Here is an 11,991-nt window from a genome sequence, read left to right as displayed (position 1 = left end):
CCACTCTTGGTCACTCTCATCTACTGACCTCTAAGTCAAGTCTCCTTATTTCTTGGAGAGTGTATTTCACTTTTATTCTTACTCAGTTATAATTCAATAATTTCATTGAGACATAATTTCAATAATCATATAGATGTTTATCCTGACATCCTGGTTTCGGTGTTCCTTGACCCCATCTCCTCCAATGATATTATCCTACAGTTCAACCTAGCCACTCATTCGCATAGTCTTATCCTACAGCTTGCTATTATCAATAATGGCATTTATCTAGTCTCAGTTTCAAACATGCCACGTTCTGATCACCACCACCTCTTATTTTTCCAGTCATAGTATTCCAAGTCCAGGAAATCTCTGACCACACAGTAACCTGCAATCTATAGATTCCACTCTTTTTCACTACTGCCCACTCGAGCACCCTTCTGTGGCTTCACTCCTCACTTTACCCAGCTCAGAGTCTACACTCAGTCATAATAGTTTCTCCTTACACGCACCTTCAACTTTCTTTTCCTTTTCTTGCTTCATTGTATTCACCTTGAAAACTCCAGTCTCAGTGAGAGCCACCTCTTCACTTCTCCCAGCCTCTTCTGACAAGCTGAACCTGGCTGGAGGTACACAACAGCTGTGCTGACTAGTCTGACTTTATGTTCATGACCCCTAAACTGGAGCAGACTCTTGAAACTGCTCGGGAATCATCTCCCTGATCTGGTCACTCTCTGGCTTTCTTATGGAAGTATTTCATATAATTTCCTCTCTTTAAATTGCCACTCCTTCTTTGATCATTGTTTCCCCTTTCTCAGAGGAAATAGAAACAGTCACTTAGAACTTCCAATGCTGCATCATCCCATTCGTCCTCACACATGTCTGTGCCTATATTTTCTACATCCTCTCCTGTTACTGTGAATGAACAGTCTTTGCTCCTACCTAAAGTCAATTCTGCTGGCTTTAGATGCTTTTGAAAGCATCTAAAATCCAACCTCTTGGGACATCTGAGTGGTTCCGTCAATTAAGCGTCTGCCTTCGGCCCAGATCATAATTCCAGGGTCCTGGGATCGAGTCCCACATCAGGCTCCCTGCTCAGAGGAGAGCCTGCTTCTTCCTCTGCCTGCCTCTCCCCCTGCTTGTGCATGCTCTCTCTCTGACAAAATCTTTTTAAAAAAAAATTTTAGGGGTGCCTGGATGGCTCAGTGGGTTAAGCTTCTGCCTTCAGCTCAGGTCATGATCTCAGGGTCCTGGGATGAAAACCCGTATCAGGCTCTCTGCTCAGCGGGGAGTCTGCTTCCCCTTCTCTCCCTGCCTACCTCTCTGCCTACTTGTGATCTCTCTCTCTCTCTCTCTCTGTCAAATAAATAAAATCTTAAAAATAATAAAAAATAAAAATAAAAATTTTTTAAATTAAAAAAAATTAATAAAATCCAACCGCTTCTCCATACCCACATCATTACCTTTGGCCCAAGATACTAAACCTGGTTTATTGCAATAAACCTCCTAACCAATGTCCCTATTTCCTCCCTTAACTCCTATTCTAACCTCCAAACTTTTACAAATGTGTCGGATTTTGTCACTCCTCTGCTCAAAACCCTTTAGGGGTTCCCATCTCCTTTAGAATAAGAGCCAAGGAACTCCATAGAGTAAACTATTTTCTCTTCTCCGAATCCTGTATGTACCACAACACTTCTCACACTGAATACTAACGAGTTTGTTTATCAGTCTTTTGTTGCCTACTCTGTTAATTACTTGAGGACCTGAGTTAGGGGCATTTTCTTTTTCTTTTTAATTTTTGGTATTCCCAGCTCCTAGCCATATGCCTAATACCTACAAGGAGACCCATAAAGATTCATTGAATTTTAATTGCACATAACCACTGTGAGTCTGCCTAACCCTAATTTTTCTTGAAGAAAAGTCCCGGGTATATTCCCAACTAGACTATAAACTCCATGAGGATAGAGTGCATCTGCTTCTTCCACAGCACCTACCATGACACCTACTACATACTGGGTGCTAGGTAAACAGTTACTGAATGAGTTAACAATGAACAAGTAATCAAATAAAGGTCCTACACCTCAGGCTGACTATCCCCCTCCCCTCAAATGCCACTGTCATCTCCAGAACAGCTCCTTGTACTTTCCTGAGAGAAGGCTTAGAGTTGTTAACTTCTTTGAGCAGTGCCGAGTTGGCAAAGGGGAACTGCTAGCCTGGTTTCCCGGGCTCAGCTGGCTGGGCTCCGAGCTCCATGGCTGGCCCTGGGTGAGGGGAAGAAAAGGAAGGGCAACTATAGATCACTGCCTCAGTGAAGTGAGCAACACTTGCTTCCGCAAAGAAAATATCTTCTCTGTTTACCTTTACCTCAACTCAGAAGAGCTCCTGACCAGCCAGCTTTGTCCCCAGACTCTTTCTCCTCAATCTCAGGAAGCCAGGAGCCAGAGCTCACTCCCTCTGTTCTGGTGTGTGGTCTGAGTTTCAATTCTGTCTGGCAGACAGTATGGAGGACCCCAGGTCAGCAAGGTCATCAGAATGCTAAGAGGAAATCTGATTGATGAGCAAGTGTCAGCAGGAATGAATGGGGGCCTTAATTAATGACTTCTGCCCTGTTTCAAAGAAAGGTTCCCTTACACCCAGTTCTCTCTTTTCTCTGGAAAAAAAAAAAAATTGGGGTGGGTGAGGAACTGAGGAAGAAAAGGAGGAAAAAACACCCCTATAATCCAAAGTTTTCTAAGCGACATAAAGGAGACTTCAAAGACAGACATGGTCAGTTTTTTATGTGCAAGACTGGTTCAGTGATTCTCTCCTCTCTTTGTTTCCATGGACAGCTAGGCTCCATTCCAAAGCTAAAAAATAAAAGGCCACATTGTTCTGAGGGGAGCTAGCTTTTACAAGAAATTTCCTCCTCACCACTGGGGCAAATTAACTGCCTCAGCCCTGGGTGCTCTGGGAGCATTTCTTCCTGAACTGGCTCAGCAGGGCAACCCCCCATTCCTGCCCTACTCACTCTCACCAGAGGAGAAGCATAATCTACCTAGTCCACTCAATAGGCTTTGAAAACTGGTCTGGTGAAAGATCACAATTCAGAGTGAGGAGTGTGGTAACAGAGGCCTGATCAGGGTTTGTGTGTAACAGAAGCAACATTAGGCTACAGAAAGATTCCTCAAATGGCGGTGTCTAAAACGAGGTTTACATTCAGGAATTTTAGTCTATAACTCGCCATTGAACATCTGCCACACACCTGGTCATGGAGCTGGATGATGACACAGAATGTAGAGAGGAAACGTTCAAATCACAGCTCAGCAAGTCATTTAAACTCTCTGCTCTTGGAATCTCACCTCTAACGTGGATTTCCTAATATCTATTTCCAGGAGTTGGTGAGGGAGCGATGAAATGAGACAACATAGGTAAAACTCCTATATAGTATGTGTTTGGTACATAGAAGTTAATCAATAAATGATAGTTAAGAAAGGGGGAAAGGCAGTTAGTCCCTGTCTGGATCCCTTCAGTCTAGGGAAAACAACAAAAATGAAAAACAAGTAGTCCTATTGTGTCTTAGTCAGCTGTGGCTGCTGTAACAAATTAGCATAGACTGGCAACTTATGAACAACAGAAATTTATTTCTCACAGCTCTGCAGACTGAAGTCCAAAGTCAGGGTGTCAGCACCATTAGATTCTGGTGAGAGCCCTCTTCTGGGTTGCAGGCCATCACCTTCTTGCTGTGCTCCCGTTCACAAGGTCTTCACTCTCATGACCAAAGGCCCCACCTTCCTAACAGCATCACATTGGGGGTTAGGATTTTATGAATTGTGGGTGGGGGAATACAAACATTCAGTCCATTGTACTTGGTGATATTATAAAGGCTACAAAAGGTGTGCACAAAATGTAAGTTTGAAGTAGAGTGTACACAGAATAGTAACTCTCAAGGGAAAGTTTCAGCACAGATTTAACAAAGAACCAAATTTAATCTGAGTGTTGAAAATCAAGTAACAATTCACCAAGGAAGCTGGGAGACCATCTGAGGGGGAGGATCAGTGAAAGGACATCAGGCGGTTACTATGGGCTGTATGAGTAGAGATTCTGTAAGAGATGGGATAGCCAGATGACAGAAGCGATTGAACCTGTCAGTGGATTGGACATGGGTTGAGGGCAGTGGAAGAAGTAAAAGATGACTGAAGTGGGCTTGGTCGCAGGAAGATGGTGATGTTCCAACTTAATCTCACAAGAAACAAGGCTGAGTTGCACATTATAGATAGAGCTGTTCTTTCTTTTTCACCATTTCAGTATTACCAAAAAAAGTCTTTACTAAATATCCTGGTATTTATTTATTTATTTATTTATTTATTTAAGATTTTATTTATTTATTTGACAGAGATCACAAGTAGGCAGAGAGACAGGCAGAGAGAGAGAGAGAGAGAGAGAGAGAGAGGAGGAAGCAGGCTCCCCGCTGAGCAGAGAGCCCCATGTGGGGCTCGATCCCAGAATCATAACCTGAGCCGAAGGCAGCGGCTTTAACCCACTGAGCCACCCAGGCGCCCCCCTGGTATATATTTATATAAATATTCTAGTACTTTACAGTGTGTAGAATAACCCCCCCCCAAAATGGACTGTTCCTTATTTATAAATTGTATATCCTGATTGTTGAGGTTCATCTTAGTGAGTTATAGATGCCTTTTATACACGTATTATGTGTCAGGCACTGTTCTAAGCGTGTAACAAATGAACTCTTTTGGTCTTCATAATAAACCATAAGGTAAGTTCTATCTAGCATCCCACTTTTCTTAAATGAGGAACAGAAGCTCAGAGAGGCTTAATAGTTTGCCCAATGTCACACAACCACAAAGTAACAGTTTGTATTTGTACACAACCATTCTGGCTCCAGAACCCAAGGTTAGGTAACTGTTATGCAAGCTTCTTAGCATTGTACCTCTTTTTCATCTTATGTCCTCCATGTACTGCATGGCATTGGATGAAGGAGGGCACAAATGAATACTTGACCCAGTAGGGAGACCGAAAGAGTAAGAATAAGGCAACTCAGAACCTCCCCCACTGCACCCACAAAAAAAGTGCTGCCCCTCTGTGCTCTGTCAAAAAGGGATAGAAAATAGGAAACTGGTTTAGAGGAGATCAACTTATGTCCATCTCACAGCTAGTGAGTCTTAGACCCAGGGTAATCTGCATGAGTCTTAGAGCCCCTTGAAGAATGCTAATGAGAAGAACTTCATTTACCCAGATATTTCAATAGGGGTCTGGAGGCAATTGGAAGAGCTGTCTTTCAGAGATTGTGCTCCTATAGGCTGTTTTTGCTCTGGGCTTTCCCCCCACCCCCACTGTCCCCAAACCACTATCACCAATGCGTTTCATCAGAAAAAGAATTGAGAGCTTTTATTTCCATAGGAAATAGAATTTGAAGAAACCACTTGAATCCCAACCAAAAACAACCCTCCACTTGCCCATCAAGATTGGGAAACCAAGGCCTCAAACAGGAAGTGACTTAAACAGCTCTTTCCATGGGAGCCAGACCTCAAACTTGCCCATGGTTCCCACCTCAGTATTTTTTATACTGTTGGGGAATATAATTAAAAACAAACTCTCTTCCCAAACCAGAAAACTTCTCCACAAAGGTTGAAGAGAAAGAAAACAATTTTATTATTGAAAAAGCATTAAACCAGAATATGATGCATATCAGGGGCCATCAATCGACAAAGAGATTACAAAGACAGAAAGAAATCTTACTCTCATATAGTTTTCTATGAGCTGAATTTTTTCCCTTAAAAATTCATATGTTGAAGTCATAACCCAAGTGACCTCAGAATATGACTGCATTTGGAGATAGAGCCTTTAAAGAGGAAGTTAAAGGATACCTGTGGCTCAGTCGGTAGGGTATGCGACTCTCAATCTCAGGGTCATGAGTTCAAGTCCCATGTTGGGCAAGGAGCCTACTTAAAAATAATAATAAATAAAATAAAAAGTAAAAGTACTTAAAGGGAACACCCTAATCCAATCTGACTAGTAGCCTTCCAAGAGGAGGAAATTTGGACACATAAAAAGCCGGCAGGGATGTGCACACAGTGGAAAAGTCATGTAGGACACAGTGAGAAGGCAGCTATGTGCAAGCCAAGGAGATGCCTCAGAATAAAACAAACCTGCTAACACCTTTAGCCTCCAGAAATGTAAGAAAATCAATTTCTGTTCTGTAAACCACCCAGTCTATAGTATTTTATTATGGCAGCCCAGCAATCCAGGAGCCAAGCAGATGCAATCCATTTCATACATGTTCTCAAGATAAACAGTAACTAGTCCTCAGGTAAGAGGTATAATTTCTGTATGCCCCATCTACTTCTAAGCCAAGAAAAGCCCTGTGAAGGTAGTACAGAGGAAACAAAGCTTGAAGGGGTTAGAGGAGAAAATCCTGGTGCTTGGCTCAAAGTGATGCCACCTCCAAGAGCCTGGATTATATTGTTCCGACACTAACAGTGACTACGTTTCAATAGCACTTAACAGTTTCCAAAGTATGGTAAAACCATTATTATCATCACAACAACTCTCTGAATAAAAAGGAAATCTTTTATACATGCCCACCACCTTCCTCTTTCCCTTCCCCTAACACACACACACACACACACACACACACACACACACACACACCACTTCACTTTCCAGTCAAAATACATATATACATGTTTCCCCTCACATCACACCCATTTTTTTTTAAAACCTTTAGGACATTCAGGAGATTGACCAAGATAGCAACAGAGGGGCTTTTGAGCTCCCCTCCTCTCATAGACACACTGAATATACAGCTAGTCAGAGCAATTTCTTCTGAAAGAAATGCAGAAACTAGCTGAGCAACTCTTACACATCAAGCAGATGAAAAAAATGCCCACAATGAAACAGATAAGAAGGGCTGAGACACACTCTCATTGTAGACTCCACCTCCCGGGCAGTGCCATGTTACTGGGAGGGAAATTCCAAGTCCTGGCTTCTCCCTAAAGTACACAGAGTTTGAATCCCATTTTTAGTGCTCTAACTTTTAAGACTCCTGAGTGATGGGTCCCCAAAACACCTAGCTCTGAAAGCCAACAGGGATGGCATTCACAAGTCCCACAGAACTAAAGTAAACAAAGAAGCAGTTCTTAATGGGTGCACAATTTTTCACTACAGCTTTGCCTCCAGGGATCAGTGCAGAAGGAGTGGCAAAAATGCCTATTTTCCAGTCTTTCTCCGAAAGGAGTCCGTCAGTATACTTTTGAAAGCTGCTGCCTAAAGGCAGGCTTCTAATTTACCACAGTGGACACCGTCCCCACTTTCTCCCTCGAGCCTGCTCCAAGTCACCAGTATCAACCTGGAATGGGGTATACTCATGCCTGTGCCCAGTTTTGCAGCCACCACCTAAGAGATGTGTTCCCATATCATCTGCCTTTGATAGCCAACAGGCCTTGCATTCACTAGTCTCACAGGACTGAAACAAACAAAGACACAGTTCTTAACAAGTGCAGGAGTACACCCCTGTGGCTATACACTTGGGCCAAGTACTGAGGAAGCAAGCAAAAACCTGGAAGGGGTTAAATACATACTTGCCCAGTAGCTGCCTGAGGGTCCAGCTTCTAATTAGCCTTCATCTGGTTGCTGAACTTGATCTTACCCTTTGGGATACTGCCAGGTCTTGGCACACCTACAGCTAGGTAGTCCTTCAGAATTGAAGAACACATAAAGAGTTTTCCAGAAGAGCAAAAGCTAAAAGAGTTCATCACCACTAGACCTGAAACTATAAAATTCCTAGAAGAAAATACAGGAGAAAAGTTTCTTGGGATTGGCCTTGGCAATGATTTTTTCGGTATGACACCAAAAGCGCAAGCAATAAAAGCAAAAATCAACAGATGGGACTACATCAAACAAACAAACAAATAAGAAGTTTCTGCACAGCAAAAGAAACAATCAACAAAATGAAAAGGCAGCCTATGGAACAGGAGAAAATATCTGCAAGACATACATCTGATAAGGGGTTAACATTTAAAATTTGTAGGAAACTTTTACAAATCAATAGCAAAAAACCAAATAACCTGATTAACGAAGGACCAAACAAAGAAAATAACCCCAAACAGACATTTCTCCAAGGGAAAAATATTTAAAGATCATGATTTCTTAATATTCAATTAAAACACAAGCCATAAAAACATGATACTTGGCAACCTGTCTCAAGGAGAATCCCCTGATTAAATTAAATCTTACAGAAAGTATTTAAAACTACTTTTTAAAAATTCTCCTAAAGACAGTGCATAGCTAGGACCATTTATAGATGCAATGGAGATAAGTTAATTCATTACACACAATGGATACTTTAAGCAGTGAGGCATAATTCCTTCATGAAATACATGAGAAAGACTTAATAGCTTGAGGAAGAGGGAAGGGTCAAGAAGAAAGCCTGGGTTTCAGGTTGGGACCTAAGAAAGTGGAAGTTCTATTTACTGAAACAAGAAAAAATACCCTACTCTCAGCCCTCTGGTTGTAGAACATTCTGCTCCATCTAGAGTAGTATTTCTTGTCCTTTTTGCCCAGTTGGCCGAGATGTCTCACAAGCAGCATTACTCCTCATGTCCCAAAACCATGTTCTCATTTTCTTTCTTTTTTGTTTCAAGATTTTATTTATTTATTTGAGAAAGAGAGAGAGAGAGAACACGAGAGGGGGGTGCGTCAGAGCAGACCCCACTGAGCAGGGAGCCCAACATGGGACTCAATCCTGAGACTCCAGGATCATGACCTGAGCCAAAGGCAGCTGCTTAACCAACTAAGCCAAATAGGCACTCAAGTTTCATTTTCTATTTGCCTACATCTTGTCTCTATCTTCAGTTGATTAGGTACTAAATGCTGGGGATGACACAAAGTTAGTGTTTTGTAATCATGAATTCAAGGGCAGGGTCTATGCAGATGTATCTCTGTAATCTCACACAGTGTCTACCACAGAACAGAATTCCGTACATACTGAGTGAATAATTAGGAATGCATTTATGATGGCTAAACCATCTGGGACTTTTGAAGCAAGAAAGCGACTTAAGATTTGTGTTTAAAAGGATTACACTGGGTGTAGAGTGTAGAATCTCCTAAAGCAGGTTTTGTCAACCTTGGCACTTACTGATAGTTGAATGGGTCAAATCTTTGTTGTGGGAGGCTGTCCAGTGCATTGTAGGATGTTTAACAACATCCCTAGCCTCTAGCTAATAAGTACTAGTAAAACTCAGTTATGAAAGCCAAAAATGTCTCTCCAGAAATGGCTAATGTTCTCTGGGAAGCAAAACTACCCCTTAATGAAAACCACTGTCCTAAAGGGAAAAGAAGATGAAAGATCATTCCCGTGGCCATTCACCAGGTAATGTTATAGGAGGAAGAATGAAGTGTACTCACATTGTTTGAAAACATCTACAAAGTGCTGAGCACTACATATGTTACCATAATTTAAAGAGGAATATGGGATAAGAGAGCCCCACCTGTCCACACCACCTGCCCCTAGAAATCCCTTCAGGATTACCTGAGGTCAAGCTCCCAAATGATTTAACCCTAAGACAGACACCATCATTTTTCCTGGCCCCACTTGAGCACGGTGAAGTCTAATTCCCATGCCATGTCAAAGAGGAGTACTTGACATTACTCCATGGATATTAATTTAAATTATTCAGGGGAGGCCTCAAAATCACTTTTCAGTCAGCTCCAAGGGGAAACAGAGCAGATTTTTCTTTGCCACAAGCTGGTCAAACTTTAGGACTTGGTTGTCCTCTTCCTTTGCCCAAGCCCTCATCCATCCTTGGGGAGCCTCTCCCTGGGGACCATGCAGCAGCTGGGCTAAGAGCTACATGCTGGAGCTGGCCAGCATTTCTGGGGAGGTCTGGCTCAGAGGGCCCTGGCAGGTGATTCTGCGTTCACTCAGCAGCCTGGGGCCTCTGTTGGCTCCTCTCTGCTCCCACCAACACCCGCTGGTTGCTGCTGGTATTAATAACCCGAGCAGCAGGAGTCTTTGCACCAGAATCGGGGCTGTCTGGGTAATTATCTAGTGGCCTAGGACCAGTCAGTAAATTACTCTGTGACCTGGGAATTCAGCAGGTTACTGCCATCACTCAGGCCTGTTCACTTTATTGCTCTCCCCTCCTGCTGCCCTGGCATTTATTTGTCTAGTTTACATTCAGAGCATTGATTTCATGCCTTTTGTTTTCCATCTTAGAGGTAAGAAGTAGCCCTTTTGAGGAGACTAGTTCTCAGGTCAGTGCAGTGACATGTGGGGGGTATATTGGAGGTTTTGTTTGTGCAATCTTTTAGTATGCACCCAGCACATCAGCACCTGCTTTCTGTGGCACTCCCAAATGTTTTTCAATCTTTGTAACACATTCCAGTAAACTACCTGTCTATGTAATCTTGTTTACTTGGGAAAGGAAAGAGAATGTCACTCCTTCTCATGTCACTCCCACCTCACATACTACACATCATCTATACCAAATGGGAATAGCACATTCACACTAATGTTCCCCAATGCCATAGTCTCTCTCCTTGGACTACTTGTTCCCTTTATCTAGAGCACTCTGCCCTCCACCCCCCCTTTAGTACACTCTCACTCAGTTCTCAGGTCTTACCTTAAGTATCACTCCCTCCACCCAGAAAGATTTTTCCTCACCCATCTGTAACATTGTCTGGTAACTGGTGCCCCTTTGGGACTTCCATAGCGGTCCTAAGGGTTTTCCCTTATTATAGAACTAACTCCAGTTGGTTGCAAGACTTGTTTTCTTGCTTCTCCTGTCTTTCAGATTATGAGCTCAGTAAGAACAAGAACCAAACCACATCTCTGCAAGGCCCCCATTTAAAGTAGTCAAAGAAAATTAATAAATAGACATAGGAAGGTATCCCCTCTTTCCTCTAGACAAACCTCATTCCCAGCTTCAGTTCAGCCAAGATACTCACTTACATATCCAACACCATTCCCCAAAGATGGCTGTTAGTAAGTTTCCCAGTAGGGAAACTATAGCTTCAGCCAAGGACTTTATTATACCCATTCCCGAGAATTATCTACTACACATCTCTCCCTCTTTTCAACTTATCTATTTCTTCTTTCTTTCTCCCTCTTCCTTCCTTCCTTCCTTTCTCTCTCTCTCTCTCTTTCTTTCTTTCTTCCTTTACCAGAGAGAGAATGAGCAAAAGCAGTGGGAATTGCAGGCAGAGGGAAAAACAGGGAGCAGGCAGAGTGATAAGCAGGCTCCCTACTGAGCAAGGAACCCAAAGCAGGACTCTGATCCCAGGACCTTAGGATCATGACCTGAACTGAAGGCAGCCACTTAACCCAGTGAGCCACCCAAGTGTCCCGTCAATTTGCCAATTTCTATAAATGCACCGAAAAATAATCCTGTAATTTTTTTGGTAACTCTCATTAAATGTTTACTTTCACTTCATAATTCATCTAAAGAATACAGATATTCCTGGATCAGCTGATTAAACTGCTTTATAACCTGGATGAAGACATTTGCTTGCCGTCAGCGTTGATTTCTTCTTACACTGAACGAGTTCATGATCTCTTATGTGCCCTCAATTCTGAAAGTTTTCTCATTCTAAAATTTGAAGTGTATCTTGTATTCTGCACCACAAAGGTGGCAAGAGTTCCCACTTTGCTGCAAAACCCTTTTGATAAACATACTATAAATCAAGAAATTAATTAAAATAAATAATTTGCCTTTTTTCACAAAGGTACAAAGTGAGAGACCATAATCTGGGCTCTGCCAACCTGCCCCACTCCACTGCTAATCACACACTGCTTCCAGTTCTAGTTCAAACTGCGCAAATGCTTTTTTAGCCAATGTACTTTCACCTATGCTATCCCATCTCCTTGGAATGCCCTTTCTCCTCCATATACCAGGAAAACTTCTATGTCTGTTTTGAAACCCAGTTACGGTTAACTCCTCTGGGAAGTCTTTCTTGATTTGAGACATAGCCCAGCATAATGAGTAAGGCTTTAGACTATCAAGTCAGACAGATGTG

Source organism: Lutra lutra, chromosome 10, assembly GCF_902655055.1.
Source record: "Lutra lutra chromosome 10, mLutLut1.2, whole genome shotgun sequence".
Lineage (NCBI taxonomy): Eukaryota > Metazoa > Chordata > Mammalia > Carnivora > Mustelidae > Lutra > Lutra lutra.
The sequence above is the reverse complement of the archived record's forward strand: the minus strand, read 5'-3'. Positions refer to the sequence as shown.